Raw genomic sequence first — 15,592 nt, 5'->3', positions numbered from 1 at the left:
CTGCGTTTCTCTCGCTATTCCTAGCTTAAAAAATAATTCGTCCCTGTTCCCCTAATTCTTTCTGCTTGCAAAGGTAGCTCTTCCGAGTTCCTGCGTTTCTCTCGCGGTTCCCCACTGGAAAAAGATGGCCGCCTCTGGTGCCCTAATTCTTCCTGCGTGCAGAAATAGGCTCGTCCGGGTTCCTGCGTTTTTCTCGGGGTTCTTCGATTAAAAAAAAATGACCGTCCCTGTTCCCCTAATTCCTTCTGCGTGCGCAGGTAGGCTCGTCCGGGTTCCTGCGTTTCTCTGGCCGGTTGCATCGGTGGTTTCCCGCTTAAAAAATGATCACGTTCACGAGGGGATCGTGTTCGCGCACGCGGCGGATTCCACATGTCGAAGAAACAGGAGCACCGGCCCGGCACGCGTTATAAATATTGATCGTGCGTGCGAAGTCGGGCCGCTCGAATTATCTTGGGCATCGCGGGGATCGATCACGTTTGTTAATCACGTTCCTTCTCGCCGACAGGTAGCCGCTGCTGACCACTGTACCCTGGCCGGCCGTGTTGTGTGCCACCTGTGCCCGGTCCCGGTGCACGATATCTCCTCTCTTTCTCTTTCTTTCTCTTGCTCTCTCTCTCACTCTCTCTCTCTCTCTCTCTCGAGTCTTCCATCCGCACACGCGGCCCGAGTCACAGAAAACGAGACGAGACGAGATTCCTTAATTAAGTTCTTGCAAATCTCGCGACTTGAACGGTGTCCGTGGCCAGGTCGAGAGGTCCCTCGCGAGATGTTAATCGGAAGCTTTTGCGCCTTTACGGGAACTGCTCGCTGCCCCACGGGGTTGCTGGAATTCCCCTTGTGGATAGAAGCCCGAGGCTCTATCTAAAATATTTGACCAGCCCCGCTGTTGTTTGACTTCTCCGCTTCCTGTCTGGGTCCTCTGTTGGTCCTCCGTCATCTTTCCCCTTCTTGGGGCTCACAGTACGCTAATCGCATCCTTGTTCTTGGTGGCTCGTCTGCATTTGTGACAAACAGTGTCGCACAACATAGTAGACTCAGGGTGTGTGCAATCAGAGCGTGTTAACGATTTTATTTATCCTTTGTGCACAATGGCTGTAATAATATTAGGGGTATATACCATAAGTAAACAATTATTTTGAAATATAAAACAAGCTTTGTAGTAAATTCAAGTTTTCATTTCTTAATTTATTATATAATCTCCATCACTATCAAGGACAGTTTGTCATGAAAACTGTAAAAGAACAACAAAACAAATTCTTTGCAAATAATTGATTACTTATGGGTCCCCCTATAGTTCGTTTAGGCTTCGTAGCATACAATTCGGTTTTCCTCGGCTTGGACTGCATTTGCGCGTTTTTCTCGAACAACTATCGCGCACTTGTTCGATCCGCAAATAGCTGGTAATTCAGACCGGAAAGTGTAAAGATAGTAATGTACCACGCAGAAACGAAGAATCGGCTCCGGTAATGGCTGGCTTTAATTGCTAACAACTAGAAAACAAAGTCGAAAACGAACCCGTAGAAAAGTCGTAATATTCCCGACTTTCGCTTTAAGAGTCGCCGAGTCTCGAAACTCGCTGTTTCAAATAGTTAGCGGAGTCGGCCCGCGTCTGCATGCGACCAATTGTGGGCCTTGTCTCGGGGCCCAGCGGGACCCGATGAGAAAGTTCCTGCGGAACCAATTATTCAAAAGTAACCATTTCCCCGGTAACCACCGTTAATTGGACGGCTCTGGTAATATTTCTTTCGTACAATTTTGCTTTCGTGAGAATATGCACCTCTGCCTCTCTCTCTCTCTCTCTCTCTCGCTCTTTCTTTCTCTTTCTCTTGTTGCTTGTCTTCTGAAAACGAACGGTACACACCGTTATCTCGTGAATCGATGTTTACTTTCGTCTCGAGGATTTCATTAAGACGTACGAGACGTCGTCGATCGCGAGCGTGCGCCGACGACCCTTTTTTTCGGAAACAATGGACGCCGATGAAAGCTTCGTATAAATCCGGGGGCCTTCGTGAGAACACGGCAAACGCAATTAACGAGCGGCGAGCATTAACGCCGCGGCGAGGCCCTGCATTCGCCGTAACGGGAACCGAACGACGACGCTCCGGAAAAAACGGATTTATGGGTCCACTCTCAGAGAGCCGCAGCATCCTCTTCCACTCCGAAATTCGAAGATCTTGTTCCGCCTACAGTCTAGATTCTAGCCGGTCTAGTCATCCCGGTTAATAGTCTCGCTGTGATTGTCGATCTTCCGTGACTATCGAAAGCAAAATCGATTTAAGGCCGTGCCTCGGCACATGTGAAAGAGGACTCGTGAAATATCATTAAATAGAAGCTTTTTTACTTCAGACGGTGTCCATCGTATCTTAAATGTAATGGGAAAGTTTATTCCAAGTAATTATCAGGATTGCAGGATTCAAATTCTCTTCCACGCACTTTCCTCTGTAACAAATCTTTTATTTGTTATTTATCTTTTTATTGGTAGGAATTCTGGAGAATCATCCCTTAAATTTTCTTCCACGCAGTTTCCTCTGTAACGGAGCTTTGTAATTTTATTGGTAGGAATTCTGGAGAATCATCCCTTAAATTCTCTTCCACGCACTCTCCTGTGTAACAGAGCTTTGTAATTTTATTGGTAGGAATTGCGAAGAATCATCCCTTGAATTCTCTTCCACGCAGTTTCCTCTATAACGGAGCTTTGTAATTTTATTGGTAGGAATTCTGGAGAATCATCCCTTAAATTCTCTTCCATGCAGTTTTGTCTGTAACAGAGCTTTGTAATTTTATTGGTAGGAATTCTGGAGAATCATCCCTTAAATTCTCTTCCATGCAGTTTTGTCTGTAACAGAGCTTTGTAATTTTATTGGTAGGAATTCTGGAGAATCATCCCTTAAATTCTCTTCCACGCAGTTTCCTCTATAACAAATCTTTGTAATTTTATTGGTAGGAATTCTGGAGAATCATCCCTTAAATTCTCTTCCACGCACTCTCCTGTGTAACAGAGCTTTGTAATTTTATTGGTAGGAATTGCGAAGAATCATCCCTTGAATTCTCTTCCACGCAGTTTCCTCTATAACGGAGCTTTGTAATTTTATTGGTAGGAATTCTGGAGAATCATCCCTTAAATTCTCTTCCATGCAGTTTTGTCTGTAACAGAGCTTTGTAATTTTATTGGTAGGAATTCTGGAGAATCATCCCTTAAATTCTCTTCCACGCAGTTTCCTCTATAACAAATCTTTGTAATTTTATTGGTAGGAATTCTGGAGAATCATCCCTTAAATTCTCTTCCACGCAGTTTCCTCTATAACAAATCTTTGTAATTTTATTGGTAGGAATTCTGGAGAATCATCCCTTAAATTCTCTTCCACGCACTCCACTGTGTTATACTTTTGGAATTTTATTCGTGTGGAAATCCATCATGTTCTAAGCTAGTTAGGCTGTAGAAGAATCCGGAAGAATCGTCAAGGTCCGAATTATGAGAAAATGATGAAAAATTTAGAAGGAATCATGAAGAATCATCCCCTAAATTGGTCTCAACGCGTTTTCCCGTGAAATAACGGATTGCAGTTTTGCTTCACTCTCAGTCCACTATGTAACAAGCTATTTAGGATGTAGCACGACCTTGAAGAATTCCTATGGTCTGAATTACGGAAGAACTCTGAAGAATGTCGAAGGAATTGTGACGAATCATCCCTTAACTTCTTCCCCATATATTTCCTCGTGTAACAGAGCTCTGCAATATTATTCGGGGGCGAGTCTATGATACAGCGAGTTAATCAGACTATAGTGTTTGCGTTTCGAAGAAGTCCGATCGGCCGGTGTAGGTGAAACCGTGTGCGCTTTCGAGAGAAACGTGAAGGATCGTTGTATCGGGGACCGTCTATCGCGAGCAGTTCATTTGTAGCGTAATTACTAGTCCACGAGCGAGGCCATTACGTCTAGCCTCGGCGCTATTACACGGCAGAGTCGAGGTGTTGTTCTGATTGGCGGGGAAACACTGAACGTTGGTAGAGAATGGTTGGCTCTACGGCTCGCGCCGCATGCTATTGCTGCCATAGCGCGCGCCGCGCGCGATCCGCGCGCGATTATATAGAAATTAATGGCCGATTATGTTGCAACGCGTCCCGAGCCGCGGAATTTCATCGCGTGCCCGGTAACACAGAGAGCCCGCTTGTATAAATACAACAGATTAGCCGGCGTTTCTAACGAAGCTAAACCGCTCGAAGCGTTTCTAATTCGCGTCGGATCCTCTACTCTTACTTTTCTCCGCGCCGGTCCCGGAGTTTCCAAGCTGTCCTCTAGCGCGTGAACACACATTCTTTCCAATGTTTCCATTTTCACGAAGACTGTAAGACCGTCCGTACACGCGATCCGTTCCCGTGTGTGTCGTGTCGTGCAGTCTAGATCCATTTTATAGCCATTAGCCCGGTTCGATACGCTTCACTGTACCTCATTTGCCTGGTTCGGTTAGCAATTAACATTCCTCTTGGTTTTTCATCGTTGCATAGACATTATTCGTAAAAGTTTAACGATTCGCCGTTGTTCACGATTCTGCCATATATATATAGATATATATATATACTAATTAGCTTGCATGACGAACTCTCGCTCAAATAAAATTGCATGGCTCTATTACACCGGGACACGTGCGTGACTCGAGGGATGATTCTTCTGTTACATGTTGCTGCGAGACCTGCGAGACACTCTCTGGAACAATTTTTTTGGAAGAAAATTAAGAAGAATAGAATTTTTGAGAATAGTGAACATTTTTCAGAAGATTCTACAGAAGTAGTAGTGGGGATAATTCCGCGATGTTCATCGTCTAGGACTTGGCGACATATTATCATTATCTAAGCTTTATCATTCAATTGAAAAATAGATTGTATTATCACGTTTATGTAAAACTAGCGAAGTGTGTTTACACTTTTGCCCGTCGCTACAGTGACTCCAACTAATATTCGTACGCTCTTAAAAATCGCATAACTTTGTCAATACTGGACTATACTACTTGAATTTTGTTGAGAAGTTGGAACAATTGGATCACTACAGAAAGTAAAAAAAAATTTGTACTAAAATTGCAATTGGTCGAAAGTGCAGAGAAAATACTAAAAGTTGTATTTTGCAACTTCTTTGTGTGAACTTACATTGAAAATTTAGAAAGTACGATTTGTAGATCTGTACGAATTATACATGTTCTGAGAATTTCATCAAAATCGGTGAACGTTGCAATGAGCTACAGATGTTCCAAAATGACCTTTGCATCGTTAAATGTTTGTAGCTCAGTGCAGTTTTGACCGATTTAGATGAAATATTCAGAATATGTATAATTGATACAGATGTACAAAAGGTACTTTTTAAATTTTCAATATAACCCCGCATAAAAAAGTTGCAAAATACAACTTTTAGTATGTAGCGATCCAACTGTTCTAACTTCTCAAAAAAATTCAAGTAGTGTAGTCCAATATTGACAAAGTTATGCGATTTTTAAGAGCGTACGAATACTTATGGGACTGACTATATACAGGATGGGGCAATAACTATGTCCAGTTTGAATATTGCCGTTATTTGTAATAATATGACAAAATGTTACATAGAAAACTTACACGGTATAGAGGTGGACATATTGTGACACAAACATTTTCTGCGTGGGTGGAGGCATAAAGGAGATTTCAAGGTCAACTCTATTTTTTTAATGGAATGCTATGCTTTCTTTTATCACGATGTGATAGCCAGTGTTGAGACGAATTCAGCGAGTTATCATTGAAGGTCATGCAACGTCAAATATGGCAGTAAAATAAACTTTATTACATTACCTCGTCTAATAAACTAATCCTTCTAACTTCTGAATAACATTCAAGTCATTTGATCTAATTCTTAAAAAGTCATGTTGCTTCAAATAGTGCAGACTCAGTTTTGCTCGTTACTGTATATATTTATTACATACATTGTTAATATTATCTATCATAAACTGTTATGTTTTGTTCATCACATTGACCACATAATTATGATCACCTAAGCTTCATCATGCAATTGTGAAAAATAGGTTGTATTACCACGTTTTACGTAAAACTAGCGTGTTTACACTTTTGCCCGTCGCTATATGTCAACAGCAAAGGTCTTGCCAAGGTCATGTATCGTCGAGGAGACACTCCTAAGCGTCCAAGGCCTCTCGCGTTTTATGACCCCTCAAGAGGTACACCCCGCAGTAGTGGGGATAATTCCGCGACGCTTACCATCCAGACCTTGGCGACATATATGGAGAAATCACTGTGAATCATTCTATCTGGAGCGCACGATTGACTCGGATGCGTGGCGCGTGCGCGTAGAGTACAAAAGGTTTCTAAAGTTCTCGGTGCACGTAACGAGAAAGAAATTTTCGTACGACAGACCCAGATTTCACGTGCACGCCCTACCACGGTTACGCGTTCGCGATTTTTTTCCCCCCCGTCGGGGCAATCTACATCTCGTTCCTTTTCAAACAAAGTCTCCGTGTTACGGTTGCGAGCAGATAAGATCGGTAGCGATCCCGAACACGCGTCACGTTCGCCACGGTTTAAATCTCTTCGTAATCTGCGGGACGCATTGCGAGAAGCTGCCGGAGAACCAGCCAACTCTCCGGCTGTCTGTTAGCTGCAACGTCTAACTGTACACCGCTGGCTGCACTCCCTGCTGCATGTGCATGTGCATGTGCACTCCTGCGCCGATCCTACGAGACGTTCATCCTTAACGCGATCGGCCCCCCCCCCCGACGCGAGAGTCGCGAACAATTAAAATAATTCATTCCCGCGGAATCTGCGAGCTCGTAGAACGAAACTCGTTCCAGTTCTGTTTCCATTCTCCGATCTAGACAGAAGATTACTCTAATTGGGGGAGGCTTTTATGAATCATCTTTCAGGATACAGTTTTCCGCCAGTCATCATTACCGGATCGTCTGTCAGATCGGATGTTACGCAACCGGCATTTGCTCTTTTCATAAATCGCTCTCGGCTTGTGCAATTAGGTCCAAGGCGCTGCAATTCAATTGTCGGACTTGTTGCTGTTTCGTCGAAGATTTTATGCATTTACAATCAAAATTAGTGGACAAAATTAAAGAGTATTCAGTATTGTGCACTGAATCGCTTCCCCTAACTGATGCAGTGAAGGATCGAGAAGTCTGTATAGAGATCCTCGATCTAGTGAGGAGAAAATCGTTATCCCTCGAAATGCAGTTAAGTTAATCAATTTTTTAAGCTCCTGGGCGATTTATGGACCGTAAAATTTTCCTGCAAGCAAGATAAGTCGATGATTTATCCCGTCGGAGCTGTGATAGCGTTAGGATCGATAATTACCCGTAGGACAAATAAACGTAGAAACAGAGACAAATTGTAGAAGAATTTCGATCGAGTTACGGAGGATTCGGACCGTTATTAATCCCCGTCGACATTCCACAGATCTTTTTGTCGGGTGGACGCGTTAACGTGCCGTAGGATCAATTTCAGTCGTGATCATCGATCCGATACTTTCACTGGGTCGTGCTGATATCGATCGCGCAGGATCCACGCGTGACGGGCGGGTCCCTCGCCGTCAATTACACGCTCGGTAGCTCGATCACGGGCATGAAATTAATACCATTAGGAGAAAGTACAAACACACATGCTGGTATTTGCATTTGTCGTGAAATGGAGCACGGATCGTTATATCAACGGTAATCTGCGGCTCGGACAATAAGACGAGCCTGTACGACCTAGATCCGCCGGGTGGATCGTCGATCGTTTCGTGTCGAACGTCGACCGATCGTCCATCGACAGGATCCACTTGTGTGTCGCTTATGGTCGCTTGGAGTCGTGCTGGATAGGCGGAGAAAAGGATCTCTCCCGATCGCGAGCGATCGGGAAGTGACTCAGTCGCTGATCGATCGCGCTCGGAAGCAAGAAACGATTCTTCCCTGAATCGGCCGATCGACAAAGAACCCTGGAATCTTGTCGCAGAGACTCTTGGAGCGGTGACGATTGCTCGATCGGGACCGGTTGCACTTCCAGGAAGGACTCCCACGTGCTGCAAACGAAAGTAGCCTAGTCGCATGAGACGAACATTTCCTGGTACCCTTTTGTTTCGCGAAATGGTCACCGATCTCCCCGACAAATGGCCGGAAAACTTTCTCGGACTCTGAGAATTACACTCCCAAAGAAAAAGATAGCACACGCGTGTGCTATCTTGAATTTCTCGCGTTATAATTATGGTACAGGCAATGTGCCAACGATACAGAAAGACTACCTTCTACTAATATGTAAACACTATCTATATTGGAATTTCTACGAGATATTCTCTTACGAGGAATGTAAACACACAAATAGACAGAGACAAAATGATAGCACACTCAAGGTTTATTTTGATTTTCTTCAGTATGTCGCGAGGTTTAAGGACGTTCAAGTGGTCAGTCGGTGTTCAGTGCTTCTCGATATTGGTATCTGTCGCATTTCGTGATGGGCCGTGGTAAAAGATTATCTGACAGTGAAATAAACGCAATTCTTATTTGAAGAAAACGGAGAGTAACGATTACAGAAATTGCGAAAGAAATTGGTCGAAGCAGAAAAGCTGTATATAACGTATTAAAAGATGTGGATAACTACGGTAAAAGGAAAAGCACTGGAAGGCCAGCGGCCCTATCGCACCGTGACACAACAGCAATACTGCGTGCTGCATCTAATTCTTGTGCTACTGCAAGAGAAATTGCTTGCGAAGCTGGTGTACAAACTAATATTCAAAATGTTCGACATGTGCTGCAAATGAGTAATATTGTGAACCGGTCAAGAATAAAAGCCAAGCCACGATTAACAAAGAAGCATAAGAAAGCACGCCTTGAATTTCCGAAGAAACATATACACTGGAGGAAAACCTGGAGGAATATCATCTTTACAGATGAAAAACGGTTTTGTCTGGATGGTCCAGATAATAGTGCATACTATTATCATGACATTCGAAAAGGACAATTAACAAGAATTAGACGACAAATGAAAGGAGATGGAATAATGATTTGGGGCGGCATAGGTTACGAAGGAAAAAGGGATATTAATTTTATACAAGGAAAAATGAATAGTGCAAGTTATTTGAGATTAATAAAAAACCAAATTGATAAGTATGCACAATGCATTGCAGGTCCAAAATTTGTGTTCCAGCAAGATAATGCTGCCGTACACACGGCAAAAGTTATTCATGAATATTTTTCAAAAGAGAAAATTCCTGTTTTGGAATGGCCGGCGTGCTCCCCGGACTGAAATATAATTGAGAATTGTTGGGGATTATTATCAAGAGCTGTCTACGCAGAGGGTAGACAATTTGAAAATTTAAATGACTTAAAAATCAGTATTAAAGAGGAATGGAAAAATTTATCACAATCTTCAATTAAAGTACTGTATAAAACCTTACCAAAAAGGATGATAGAAGTAATTGAGAACCACGGAGGTTCCACACATTATTAAACACAGGTACAGTTATATCATTTTCATATTATAAAAGTCAATAAAAGTTATGTTTATATATTAGTAGACGGTAGTCTTTCTGTATCATTGGCACATTTCCTGTACCATAATTATAACGCGAGAAATTAAAGATAGCACGCGTGTGCTATCTTTTTCTTTGGGAGTGTATGCTCGGTGGTAAAATTCAGTAGACACCTTTTAAGTACTAACTTCTTTGAAATTGGTTCTAACGACTTGAATCTCTTTTTCGAGATTTTAGAAGCATTACTTTACTAGGCGATTTGTAAAGAAAATTGATTAAAAATTACCACCGGTTCAAGAAAGTGAATTTTTCACTTTTTTATCTATGCTTATAATAGAAAATTTATCATATCCCTTTTCTAGATTTCAGTAAGTTCAGTAGTAACAATTGTTTGCCTGAATTGCAACGAATTCGAGTGATATAGAAATTTATTTTCTTTTGTATTGTGTTTATTATTTTTCCTGTTTCTGAAATAACGCCTACTCACTTTTGCCATAAATGCATAAACTCTAGTTATAATACATGCAGAAAATTTCATCGAAATCGGCCGACGCATAAAAAAGATTATTGTCCCGAACCGCGGTTTCTCACGATTTTAGCCATTTCTAATTATTCATAGCTTAATCGATTTTGCTGAAACTATATGCACGCGTATAACTGACTGCCACTGTTAAAAATCGGACGTTTCATATATCACTATCTATTAAATGCTTTCGCGTGCGCAGAATTATGTGCATTCAAATCAGAACTTGGGAGCTGTTGTAATAAATCAAATGGTTCGCAGGAACTCTTACATCGACGTAATCAGATTCAACCGGATTAAATCGTAACTGTTTCAACTAGAGTTGAACCGAAGTTTCACCTTCAGGTAACAATTTTAAACAGTTTTCAAAAACGTGTGCTGAACGCGACTCGAACTGCGTGGGCGCGACGAGTACCGTGTGCATAAAACATTTATTTCTTGGCAATCGACGTGTGAATTTTTCAAACCAGCTCGCTATGTTCGTCGTAGGAACTTAAGACCCTGCGCGTGTTTTTACTAAGCGGACAAATAAAATATAAAATGGAATAGACATTTAGAATTGAAATAGAGCCGGAATTAGAAACTCGTGTTTGAGATAGAGATGGAATTACAAGACTTCAGAATTGAGATTGAGATGGAGACGCAATTAGGAGATTTCTGGATTGAGGTGGAGACAAAATTGGAAAATTTCAGATTTGAGGTACCGATACAATTAAAGGATGTTAAAATTGAGACAGAGAATTTCGAAAATATCAGAACTGAATTAGAAGACTTCAGAATTGAGATAGGGACAAAATTGGAAAATTTCAGATTTGTAGTACAGACAGAATTAGAGGATTTTAGAATTGAGACGGAAAATTTGAAAAATATCAGAACTGAATTACAAGACTTGAGAATTGAGATAGGGACAAAATTGGAATATATCTGATTTGAGGTAACGATGGAGAGGACTTCAGAATTGAGATTGATAATGGAGACACAATTAGAAGACTTCAGAATTGAGATAGAGACAAAATTAGAAAATTTAAAATTCGAGGTACAGACAGAATTAAAGGATTTTAGAATTGAGACAGATAATTTAGAAAATATCAGAACTGAAACAGAACAAGAAGATCTTAGCATAGAGCTAGAGAAAGAATTAGTTTTTAGGAATGGGTGGTAAAACAGCGGTAAATAAAAAAGGGAGATACAATGGTCGCGAAATAGGTAATTGGTCTATATCCCGTTTCGCTCGGGATTCCTTGGAAACAGGTAACTTTCTCGTTACGATTTCTGACCGGTGTCGATTCAATTACGCGCGGTTCCATTCGCGGAACGGCCCGACAACGTCCGGCAGAAGGAGATCGGACGAGAAATGGGTTAATTGTCTTCTAAAAGACGCCTCTTGTACCCGACGCGAGCTAGTCATTACGTTCCCCGTGTGGACAAATAAATTGGGTGTTGCTGGAGCGCCTCGTTTGCCCGTTCCGCGGACCTGTCTCGCTTGTTACTTGTTACGCACAGTTCTCCTACGTTTTTCGGCGAAAGCGTACTCTCATTAGCGTACTAGCGCCGGACACGGAACCCTAAACACCTGGAGTTCCTTCTTCTTTAACGATTCGACGACTTTTAACGAGCCCGGCGATAATTACTTCAGGTCCTCGAAATCAGCTTGGAAAATGAAGAAAGTGAGCATCTTCATTACTGAGCTGGACAAGATTGTACATTCTCTTTTTAGTTATTGCTCACTTATTTTCAAGAATTGACTTTCCTGTATTTTTACTTCGTTCTGTGAAAGAAAACAATATTAGTCCAACTACAACAGTGTACGAATTCTTGTAATTTTTTTCAACACTGTATGAATAATTTTTACGAATTATTTTACAGTCCAATGTTCAGCAGAGTCTCTATCATTATTTACAATAGTAGGTCATCCAAAATGAAACAAGATAAATTCGACTGGGGATAAATGATTGTAATTGGAAGTACATAGGTGTCAGCACTGTTTAGAAAAATTAATTTAGGACATAGGGTACTGTCCTGTACAACGAACCGCGGTGTAATTATTCTCAAAACGTGTCCCAGAGTCCCATTAGCTCTCTGAAGCAGAATTACATGTTCCGCCGGGCCTCACAGTCCACAAAAACGCAAATAAATCTCCAAAAACGGGACTGTGGACAAACTAATGATTTTTAGAAGCGAATAGTCCAACGGTTTTTGTAGAAATTAATTTAGGAGCATTGTCTCGGGTGTCGGAGAGATGTTGAAGCACAGTTAAACGGATCCGCTCAGCTCGGCATGGTTGCGAATGGCGCCACTCATCTATCAGATGCTTTTTTCTGCGAAAATTGCTCTTAAATCGTCTCGATCACGCGATAGGCTAATTCCACGTTACATCGAACGGTTTTACGCTTGTTTGAGCGGCTATTAGCAAAAAGTGAATACCATTTCTCCTGTATAACCTTCTCTGACATAACCAAGTCCTCATTTTGTCGAAAACAGTCCTGTACTTGCGAAAAATTGCTGCTAATATCCCCTGATAATTAATTTCTCAGGAGTACAGTGTTCCCTCAAGTATTTGCGACTTCTAAAAATTTTTCTACGGACATATAACAAAAATATTAGGTAAGATAATATAGGGTTTTCTATGTATACATATATAATATATGGTACAGAGTGCGCCCCTATCGTGGGTTGGTACGAACTCTGTCCGTACAGTATGTTTTTTAAATATACATTTATTTAACTAACCAATACCATAGGGTAGTAATAATATAATAATATTGCTTTATTCAGCCTTACGGCCAAGAATTGGACTCGGTTTACAATAACCTATAATTACCAAAAAATAACTATCTTATCCTCTCTATCTCTCTCTCTCTCTCTCTCTCTCTCCCTCTCCCCTTCTCTACCATAGGGTAGTATATTTCATACTTTTTCATCGAACCTTCGGATTTGGTCGTTTCGAATGAGAATTCGCATCGACCTCGAGGCAATTAGCTCCCAAATTCTCGTCACCGTAACAAACGCCCAGGGAAAAGTGAAGACGGCCGTGTTTCGAGAGCGCGCGACTTTCAAAATTTCTCGGGCCCGTCCAAGAGGATGGATCACGTGGATCCTAGTCGGTTTCGTACCCGCTGCACCGGGGCACGGCGAATTTCTTTAGGAGCCGACGAAAGTATTCGAAAGTCGGTGATCCCCGGGCAGAAAAGTTAACCTAAAAATCCGTGAAAGTTTTCACGCGATGGGTCTCTCGGCTCCGATTTGTCAGACCGGCAACGAGATCCACGTTCAACGAAGCCCACCGTGACGATCCCGACGACGCGATCCGTTTTCCTTTTTTCCCACCGTCTTAACGCGATCGTTCCGCCGGTTTTTCACGGCTCGAGTCTCCTCGGCGAGGATTTTCGGATTAAAGGGGGCCGCGGCTGCATAAGGATCGCAAGAAATCATTGTTCTTGCCGGGCGCGTCGTGATCCATTACGATCACGGTGGGTGGACCGGTGGAAAGCGAATCGAACGAATAATCCTAAGTGGACGAGTTTTTTCGAGGTTTGCCCGGGCTCCTGTTTAAAAAGCCCCGGGGAAAAAACTAATTCCACCGATCGACCGTAATTACAATCCTAATCGAGTGTGACCAACCGCTGGACCATTTACCCGAGAACTAGATTAATGCCTCCTTTCCACCGCTCGACCCCCGCGCGTGCGCGCGGCACTCTTTTGAATATTCAGCGAGCGCGAAAATTTCTCGCCAATTTTTCGTCGCGCGTCTCTATCCCCGTGGATGATTAACTTGCAAGAAAAAAATTGCCCGATTCCTTGCGCAGTATGAAGTCATTCGCGGCGTCTAGTTTAATCGAGCGAGGACTAGTAATTATCGGAACCAATCAGATCCTGCTCGGATAACGTTCGAACACGGTTGCTGCAATTTCTACGGACTTTTATGCCTGCGGAATAAGAGAGATCCTCTTCGGCCGCTTTTATTGCTAATTTGTTCCAGCTGGGAACACGCTCGTCGATGTCTCCGTAACGAAGAGTGTTTGTCTTTGCCGATTCGACATCCCAGAGTGAAGGCCGGAGTCAGAGGAGCCTCTGATATCGAAGATCCTCCTTTCAAAAAATTAATCAATCCATTTGCACGGTGGAAATGCATTTGGTGACCTTCTGTACGCTTCTCTGCAGACCGAGGAATTTTTACCAATTTTTAACGCTCTTGATGGCCTTCATATCCATCACTCACAAAAATTGCTCATAGAATGATGTCCAGTTTCTTCAATTCTTTTCTTACTTTGAAAATATATAATTCCATGACTTCGATGACCTTGAAATCTCAAAAAATATAACCTTAAAAGTAAAATAAATATCTCTTCTTTCCTATATATTCCCTCTATAAATACCCTTCTTCTTACAGCGATAATAAAAATATATCATTCCATTAAAAAAAACTTCGATAACCTTGAAATCTCGAAAAATATAACCTTGAACAAATTTTTTGCCTATCATAATATTTGTTCTCCCTGAACCAACTAATGTTTTCCTTTGACATTTTTCAAAGAATTCATTCATGCAAATTGCACCTTCAATCAGTCACTTATAAAGTAGTGAGCGAATTTCTTGATTTTCCATCTGAAGAAATTCTTGGTTTAGGATTCATTAGGGCAAAGAGCCATTATGAGACCGGTAATTTTTCAAGAAGGAGCAATCAGAAGCAGCGACCGCTCACGTAGCGGGCCGCGAAACAATAAATTTCCCGGCGGCTGCTCGAGATTGAATTAAACAAAGAACAGCCTCGAGCGCCCTATGAAAGAATCATCTCACGTTGTCGCTGTATTTCAGGCAAGGAACAGGAAAAAGTAACGGAGGCAGGCAGAGACATGTGTACGTGCGGGGAAAGTGATTTTTTCGCGAAATCCTGCCAATCGATCTCACCGATGGCACGGTGTCAAGACCGTTCGACGGCTAGACGGATTATCTTGACAAGGGAACCGGCTGAATAGGTAAACAGTTGAGCGTGAGGCCGATTAAGTGATCATCGTGGTTTTCTTTTAATTAGCCGGATGTACTTTTAAGAGAATGAACTTTGTCAGGACATCGTTTGAAGTCGTAATTAAACCCATGACCTAAAAGCTTGATGGGAAACTTGTGCTACGAAGACAAATATTGTTTCATCTTCCGTGTTTTCCTGCTCGTTGCACGCGTGTTTGTTTAAGGGCCAGTTTTCCTACGTGGCCTTGAGTCGCCACGCTCCAAACAGGAACTAGGAGAAGCTTCCTAGCGATCTTCACGCTACAAACGGCCGCTAGGAGAAGCTCAAATGACAGTGTGTGTGCCGTGTACGTGCCGTGTGCGTGTGCCATGGTATGCCCCACACAACGCTAGATCCGCAAGAACGAAAAAGATTGCAAGGGTTCGGGAGGCGGCAAATCATTGTTCGATAATGCAAAGATGGGGCTTTCCAGGGGTGAAAAGCGTTAGATAAAAGATAAATCTAGAGCGCTCGCGAACGAACAGGTCCTACTTTTGCGTTTTCTAGGCGTAATTTGCAATATTCGGCAGAATGTAGATATAAGGACACATTTTCTTAAATAACCGGGTTCTTATTGAGAATGTTGA

This window comes from Halictus rubicundus, chromosome 1 (genome assembly GCF_050948215.1).
Source record: "Halictus rubicundus isolate RS-2024b chromosome 1, iyHalRubi1_principal, whole genome shotgun sequence".
Classification (NCBI taxonomy): Eukaryota; Metazoa; Arthropoda; class Insecta; order Hymenoptera; family Halictidae; genus Halictus; species Halictus rubicundus.
The sequence above is the reverse complement of the archived record's forward strand: the minus strand, read 5'-3'. Positions refer to the sequence as shown.